Raw genomic sequence first — 8,145 nt, forward strand, 5'->3', positions numbered from 1 at the left:
CAGCCCCGCCCTGCGTGCGCGCCCCACACGGCGCGCACGTCCCCGGAGCCCGGGCCGCGGGGCCGGGGGGCCGGAAGCCCGGAAGCCCCGAGGCCTCCGGATGCAGTCGTTCCGGGGGGCCGGGCTTCTTCCCTCACCTTTCCTTTCTCCGTTTTTCCAGCCGGGCAGGCATCTCTAGCCCAGTTTCCGGATCCGAGAAATGGAAATCAGAGTTGGGGGTCGGCCAGTTACCAGTTACTGACCAGGGGACTGATAAGTCCACACCTGCCCTGTGAAAAGGATGGTTGTGAGAGGTCCGAGCAAATGTGCGTTCGCGATAGCATTCAATCAGTGGGTCACGATTCTGAGTTCTGTTTTTCTGATTTGGAGGAGGCGTCAGCATTTACACTGCCCTGCATGAAGCCTGTCCTCTCTTGTCCGAATTCATTCATTCATCCATTCACAGCTTGTATACATATATTCTTATTGAGCACCTACTCTGTGCCATGCACTGTGTTAGGTGCTGGGGAAACGTGGGTAAAGGAAACTCCGTACCTGACCTTACAGAACTTAACGGTCTCGCGAGGAAGAGACAATCAACCACGCAGGTAAATGTAAAGTTTCAAATCTGTAAGTACTGTGAGACCGGTTCATGGCATTGTGCTCTGAGGGACATATAATAGAGATGCCTGACTTAACGTGGACTGTGGTGACATGCTTCCCTGGGGTAGCCAGGTTTAGTCTAGGTCGGAACGTGTTGACCAGCTGTGTGTGTGTTGGGGCAGGTGAGGCAGAAGGAACAGGTAGAGGCATTGCAGCCAGAAGGAGCATTGTGACGCAGTCTAGGACCTGAGGGAGACAGATGTGGACCAGTCCACATCCCTGCATGTGCTCCTGAGGTGTTTTAAACATGGCCCCAAAGTTCTTTAACACTCTTCTCAGCATCTGTGTCCCCTCTTTCCCTAGAATCTCAGGGAGCCTTGTGACTGCTTTGGCAATTTTCGCATTATTTAGGATATGGGCTGTAACGGAAACCAAATTAACTGGCTGAAATGAGGCAGAAGTTGGTGTCTCTCTCTTATAACAGTCTAGAGGCAGGTAGGACAGCTTGGCTTCACAGGCCAGGAACCCGTGCTCTTTCTACTTGTGCTTCTCCATTCTTAAGATCCTGCTGTCATAACGCATGGTCCAAGACGGCTCTCCAACATATTTGCATTCCAACCAGTGGAAAGGGGGAAAGGTGGAATATGACGGCATATCCCCCTCTCTTTAAGTGCATGACCTAGAAGTTACATACATCTCTTCCTCTTACACCTCATTAGCAACAACCTATTGTATGGCCAAATGTAGCTGCATGGAAGGCTGAGGAATATAATCTTCATTTTGGGTGGCCATTTGCCCAACGGAAAATCAGGCATTCTGTGCCTACTGAAGAAGAGAAAAATGAATATTAAGAGACAAAATTTAAAAGGGAGATCCCAGCAGTTGCCAGGACACTATGCCACGCATACCCTCTTCACTGTACCACTACCTAGAGAAAGTCAGACTGCAGAGAGTTCTTGGGTCCAATATAAGACTTTGTTTACCTTTTCCTGTGGGGATTCACCAAGGACCTCATGTTTGCACCACCTCTTCTTCACTGCTTTGAGGAAAGGAAAGAAAACATGTGGTGCCCATTTGAGCCACCAGTGTTGATGTACTGGGTAGGCCTGAGGTGAATTGAACGCCAGAACTGATGCATGCTGTGCAACACAAGGAACACTTATTAAACATTTGTAAGATTTTTATAATAACTGGAAGAGTTCGTTTCCAAATTGGTTTTGACTCTATGTTCATAATCTATAGCCTTAGTTATTAATTTTTCCACAAAAATGTGGTTTATTTTCTTATGTGACTTAATATGTTATTGTCGATTAACAACAAAATTGTTAATTTGTTAGTTGTTATTTTAAGCCTAGTTATTAGTTAATAAAAATGTTAAGTGTTCAAATCTTTTAAAATCACCTATTTAGCAACCAGAAGAACTTAGAAATAGTGGGTGACCCTAAGAGGTGGGACTGGGAGAAAGAACAGGAGATTTCACTTTTCCTTTAATATCATTCTTAACTGATTGACTTTATTTTTACTCTGTGTGTGTATTATTTTTATGGTTTATAAAGGAGACAGGGAGTAATTTGAATCTCAAAGTGTAAGCATCCCTGATGACAGGGTGAGTGATTCCTTCCTTGCAGCTCCAAAATCTGAAAAACGGGGGCTTAGATTTCTTTGGGTTTATCTTGTTTGTGTTTCATTCAGCTCCTTGACCGTGTGTTTATATCTTTCAACAAATATGAAAAGTTTTCAGCCATTATTTCTTTAAAAATTTTTTTCTGTACCACTCTGTTTCTCCTGTTCTTCTCAGATTCTGATGACACAATCATTAGCTCTTCTGGAATTGTCCTACAGATCCCTGAAATTCTGTTCATTTTTCCAATCTTTTTTCTCTTTGATGTTCAGATTGGATAATTTTTATTTTTCTGTCTTCACTGACTTGTTTCTCTGCCATCTCTATTCTGCTACACACCCATCCAAGGAGTTTTAAAATCTTTGGTTATTTTTATTTTTCAGTTCTAAGATTTCCATTTTGTTCTTTATATGTTCTATTTATTTGTTTAAACTTTCTATCTTTCTGTTTGTTTCTAGATGGTTTGCTGTACTTGCTGAAGCATTTTTATAGTAGCTGCTTTAAAGACTTTGTCAGATAATTCCAACAGCTGTGTTGTCTCAGCATTGGCATCTGTTGATTGTCTTCCCATAAAATTTGAGATTTCCATGTTTCTTCATATGTCAAGTGATTTGGAATATACCCTGGACATTTTGAATATCATATTATAATACTTGAGTCTTTTAAAAATCCTATAAAGAATGTTGATATTTCTGTTTTAGCAGGAAATTGACCAGATTGGGCTTAGGCTGTGAGTTTCAACCAGCCTTCTATGGCTTTAATGTTATTTTTATTTCCAGAGCCTTTCCAATGTCATTTGGATCTTTCCCGGGTATGCACCACTCAGTGGTCTATCTGGGACTTGGGCAGTAGTTTATCCTGTAATAAATCCTCAAAGTCCGTGTGAGCTGTTTAGTACTTAACTCACACATGCAAAACAGGGGGAGGAGCCCAGAAGTTCATAAACAATGCTATTGGGTAGCTTTCCTGAACTCTTCCCTGTGATTGCCTCAATAATGTTTGGTTCACTGGGGCTTCCCTTTTTGGTCCTCTAACCAGAAGTCTGGGATGTTATTTACCCTGTTATGTCAGTCAATTCCCATGACTGCACCTGTATTCAGGACCAAGCAGTGAGTGAAGAGAGAGAAAGAAAAAGCAGCAGGAGTTTGCCCTATGCTCTTGGGGCCATCGCTCCTCTGACTGGAGAGGAAGGTTCCCATCTTTCAGAGTTTTAGCCTCCTACAGGTACAGGCCATCGTTGCTGTTGCTTTAGCTGCCACCCTCATCATAGGATTTCCTGGGGGCTGCAGTGAACGTGAACAGAAAAAAGAAAGAAAAAGCTGGGAGATTGCCCTTATGCTGAGAATTAGGAGACTTTTTCTTGCTCCTCAAATCAGAATTAGAGGGCTTCTCCTAGAGCTTCTCTGTCTGCCCTGGTGTATACTTCCAGTCTTTTGTTTGTTTGTTTGGTTTTGGTTGTGCAGCGAGGCTTGTGGGATCTTAGTTCTCTGACCAGGGATCAAACCTGGGCCCTTGGCAGTGAAAGTGTAGAGTCCTAACCACTGGACCTTCAGGGAATTCCTATACTTCTAGTTTTCAAGCTGCACTGAGTCCAGGCTGGGAAGTACTGGAAGAAAAAAATGGTTAACTCACAGCTGGATTGGTAGTACCTCAAATTCTGGTCTGGTTCCTCAATCTACCTGCTACTACTTATTCTTCAGAGTTCTTAAATAGCTACTCTCTGCATTTTGTACGGGTTTTATAGTTGCATTCATTGGAATAAATAAAGTGCAGAGTGCTTACTCTGTCCTACCTGAGCCAGACCCAGTCCTGTTTGATTCTAGAAAGAGCTTTTTCCAGAGACAGAGAGGGAGAGTGATAAAGCAAGTGTAAAATGTTAACAGTTGGGGAATCTGAATGACTATAATGTGAAGTCTTCATACCACTTTTGCAACTTTTTTGTAAGTTTGAAATTATTTTCAAAAAAAATGTTAAACTGGATAAATGTGGCTGGTATGGAAAGTCCTCATTAAAAGTGGTAATAAAAAATAACAACAACAACAGAACCATTTCTTTTTATTTAAAACAATCAGTCTGGGGGTAAATATTGAGACAACTCCTCAAAGCTATTTCTTGCCTCCCTATCCCCCTTCCCAAGATGGTGTCTGGGAAGGTAAAGGCTTAAGATCCTCTTGGAACTAGAGGCAGGGGGTGCTGCCTTGGGTGTTCATGTGTAGTACCCATGGAGAGGTGGCCAGTCTGATGTTCCTCTGGGCATCTATGGCTAAAGATGTTTCTGGTTGTCTCTTGACCCCGAATGCAGTCCAATTTGAGCAGGGCTTGATGGGGAAAGCTAGTCTGTGTTCCATGCATTGTCATCTGGGGCGGCTTGAAGGCTGAGGCTGAAATCATCAGAAGGTTCACTCACTCATATGTCTGGTAGTTGATGTAGACTGTTGCTGGGATCTCAGCTTGGTCTCTTGGCCAGGGTCTTAGTCAGCCTGAGCTACCGTAACAAAATACCATAGACCGGGTGGCTTAAAAGACATTTATTTCTCATAGTTCTGGAGGCTGGGAGATCTAAGATCAAGGTGCTAGCCAATTCTGTTCTTGGTGAGGGCCCTCTTCCTGGCTTGCAGACAGCTGCCTTTCTGCTGTATCCTCACATGGTGGAGAGAGGAAGCTCTGGTGTCTCCTCCTTTTCTAATAAGGCATTAATCCTTTCGTGGGGGCTCCACCCTCATAACCTCATCTAAACCTAATTACCTCCCGGGGGCCCCCTCCAAACACCATCACATCAGGGGTTAGGGCTTCAACATATGAATTTCAGAGAGGACATGGATACTCAATCCATGACAGCCAGAATACCTATGTGTGGACTTTCTGTATGGTTGTTTGGCTTCCTCACAGCATGGTGGCTGGGTTCCCATAGGGAGTGTCCCAAGAGAACCAGGTGGAAGCTATATCACATTTTATGACCTAATCTTGGAACTCACATCACATTACTTACTCCATACTTAACCCCCTTCCTCAGATTAAAGGAAAGGGAAATTAGACCCCACTTCTCAATGGGAGGAGTGTCAAAGTCACATCATTAAGAAGAATGGATGTGGATGGTGGATGTCGGATGGTGGATCTTGTTCTGGCCCTTTTGGGATGTACAATCTGCCACAAAGATCTCAATGATTATTCACATACTGAAATACCTCCAAAACAGTTACTACATAGCAGCAGGGCCCCAGCCCGACCAGATGTGTGGGAAACTTCAGGAAACATTGTATGCCTCACCTAAGATGTAGGGCTTTACTTCCTGGTGTGACTTTTCTCCGGTGCTTTTGATTTCCCCCTTATCCTAACTAACACTGCCCTCCCCAAGATTTGTGAGGAAGCCAGGACACACAGATGTCTACCCACCCGCCTCCCACCCTTAGTGACCCCCACGCTTCTCCCATAGTGGAATCTTTCTTCCCCTCTAGCAAGGCAACAGGTAGCTGACCTGATTGCAAGAAATGCATTGATAGGTGCTTTGCATATAGTGGTTTATACAATCCCCATCCCAATATCACTTTTACCAAAAGGAAAGCTGAGGCTTAGTGACATTGGGTAAGTTGCCTATAGGTAGCCTGAAAAGTGGCCTCCCAAAGAAATCAGGTCGTAATGCCTGGAAACTGTAAATGTTACCTTACATGAAAACAGAACGTTTGCAGGTTAGGCTAATGTTCTTGAGATGGGGAGATTATCCTGGATTATCAGGGTGGGCCCTAAATGTAATCACACGTATGTGAGAGGCAAGCAGAGGGAGACTTCACACACACACACACACACACACACACACACACACACACACGAAGGGGATGGGATCATGGAGCTGAGAGATTTGAAGAGGCTGGCTTTGAAAACTGGAGTGATGCCATCACAAGCCAAGGATTAACAGCCACCAGAAGCTGGAAGAGCCAAAGAACAGTTTCTCCCCTAGAGCCTCCAGAAGAAGCATGGCCCTGTCGACACCTTGGTTTTACCCCAGTGATACTGATTTTGGACTTCTGGCCTCCAGAACTGAGAGAATAAATTCCTGTTGTTTCAAGCCACCAAGTCTGTGGCCATTTGCTACCACAGCCTCAGGAAACTAATACATCACATAAGGCCAGAAATGTGCCCAGGTCTGTCTGGCCCCAACAGCTCCGCTGCTTCCCGTGCACCGTGGAGCCACAGTGGAGAAAACAAATGCTCCCCTCCGCCATGGTGGCACTAATGGAGGTGGAGTGGGTGTGGAGAACCCATTTGGGACCATTATTTGGCTTGGGGAGCATGGTGTGCTTCTAAAAAATTATTGTTAAGTAGATCGACTTTGCTACATGTGGTAGTCTGAAAAATGCTCAGGCTTCTGAATCACTGGGGATCCTAATGTGGGTCCCCAGGATGGTGGGCAGGGACAACCCAGGATGAGGGATGTGCCACAGATGCTCCTCAGAGGGGACAGCCATGCTGACCTGAAAGTAATATGGTCAGACAGGCTAATAGATTCCAAGTGTTAGGTTAGCGTGGATGTAGCAGATGGGAGCACATCAAGCCCTGATGGATGGCAGTTGTTTATCGTTTACATAAGCAGCAGAAGCAAGATCAGCCGTGCTGTCAGCTCCCTGCCTCCCTTGTCCACAGGATGACTTTGAAATGAAAGGGGCCAGACGACGTGCACCAGGACCCACGGGGTTTTACAGCCTGAGCTGTACCCTGCGGGGAGGAGGGCGCGCGGAAGCCCCACCTCATCAGAACCAGGGTAGCCAAGACAGCAGAACGGGCCTCGTGGCAGCTCCTCACAAGACTGCCTGACTTCCCACGTTCCGGCAGATCTCGCGGGTTCCACCAAGGCTTAGGTCAGCTGTGGTTAAGCCTTTCCTCTGTGGTCTAGGTGGATGCGTGCAATGCTGTCGGGGCACCAGCACAGAGCATTTCCCTACAAATACGAGCCCTTCACAGCACAGGGAACAAGGATCCCTGTGAAAGTTTTCAGCGTGAAGTGGGAAGAGCTGTGGGCAGGGGGGTGGGAGTTCTGGATTCTAGATCCAGCACTGCCAGTGACTTGACGTGTGACTTGGGTAAGTCCGTCCCCCTCTGTGGGCTTCTGTAAAGAGAAGGGGTTTGTCTAGATGACCGCCAAGGCCCAGGAAGGCTGTAACGATCTGTGACTCTAGAACAGTTCCTGGCACATAGTAGAGGCTCAAATGTGAGTTGCTGAATGAAGTATAAGGTCGTGATCGGTGAGGGGGTGGGGGAAATGGTATGCATTGAGGCCTCCCCTCTGTTGGTGGTGAGATGGGGGCAACAGAGGAAGAGGCAGAATGTGTTCACCCCTCTAAAAAGCCCAGTGGTGCCCGAACGCTCTTGGGAAGGGCTTAGGGACATTCCTCAGCCAGTGTGGGCTGCTGTCGATTACAGGAGAGCCGAAGTCTAGTCCACAGTTAATTTCCAAACTCTCTGTGAAAGACACAAGTTGCAGAAAGTGGATATCACTCTTGACAGTTCCTCGGAGACTGCCCTGTTGGAGGTGTCTGGCTCTCACTGAGTCCTCCAGGACCATTTTATCCTTCAGCCGCCTTTTCCTTGGATGAGCTCCAGACAAGTCTACTGTGTTTGTGTGAAAGGCAGACCCGGTCACCCACAGTGCATAAATTCCCTCCCTCTAAGAGGTGAGGGATGGAACCTGCCTCTCTCCTGATGCCCATTTGGGGAATTCTCCACTGTCTTTATGAATTAGTATAGTAAAACGCACTGATTTTAAGTGTACAGATAGAGTTTTGAAAAATGTATACACAGTTGTAGCCAACACCCCAAACAAGATATGGACCATTGCCATCTCCTTCGAAAGTTCCCTTATGGCCACTTTCCTGTCAACCACCCCACAAGAGGCAATCACTGCTCTGATTTTTATGCCTGCAGATTAGTTCTAGAACAGCACTATTCCA

Source organism: Lagenorhynchus albirostris, chromosome 15 (assembly GCF_949774975.1).
Source record: "Lagenorhynchus albirostris chromosome 15, mLagAlb1.1, whole genome shotgun sequence".
In the NCBI taxonomy this organism is placed as follows: Eukaryota; Metazoa; Chordata; class Mammalia; order Artiodactyla; family Delphinidae; genus Lagenorhynchus; species Lagenorhynchus albirostris.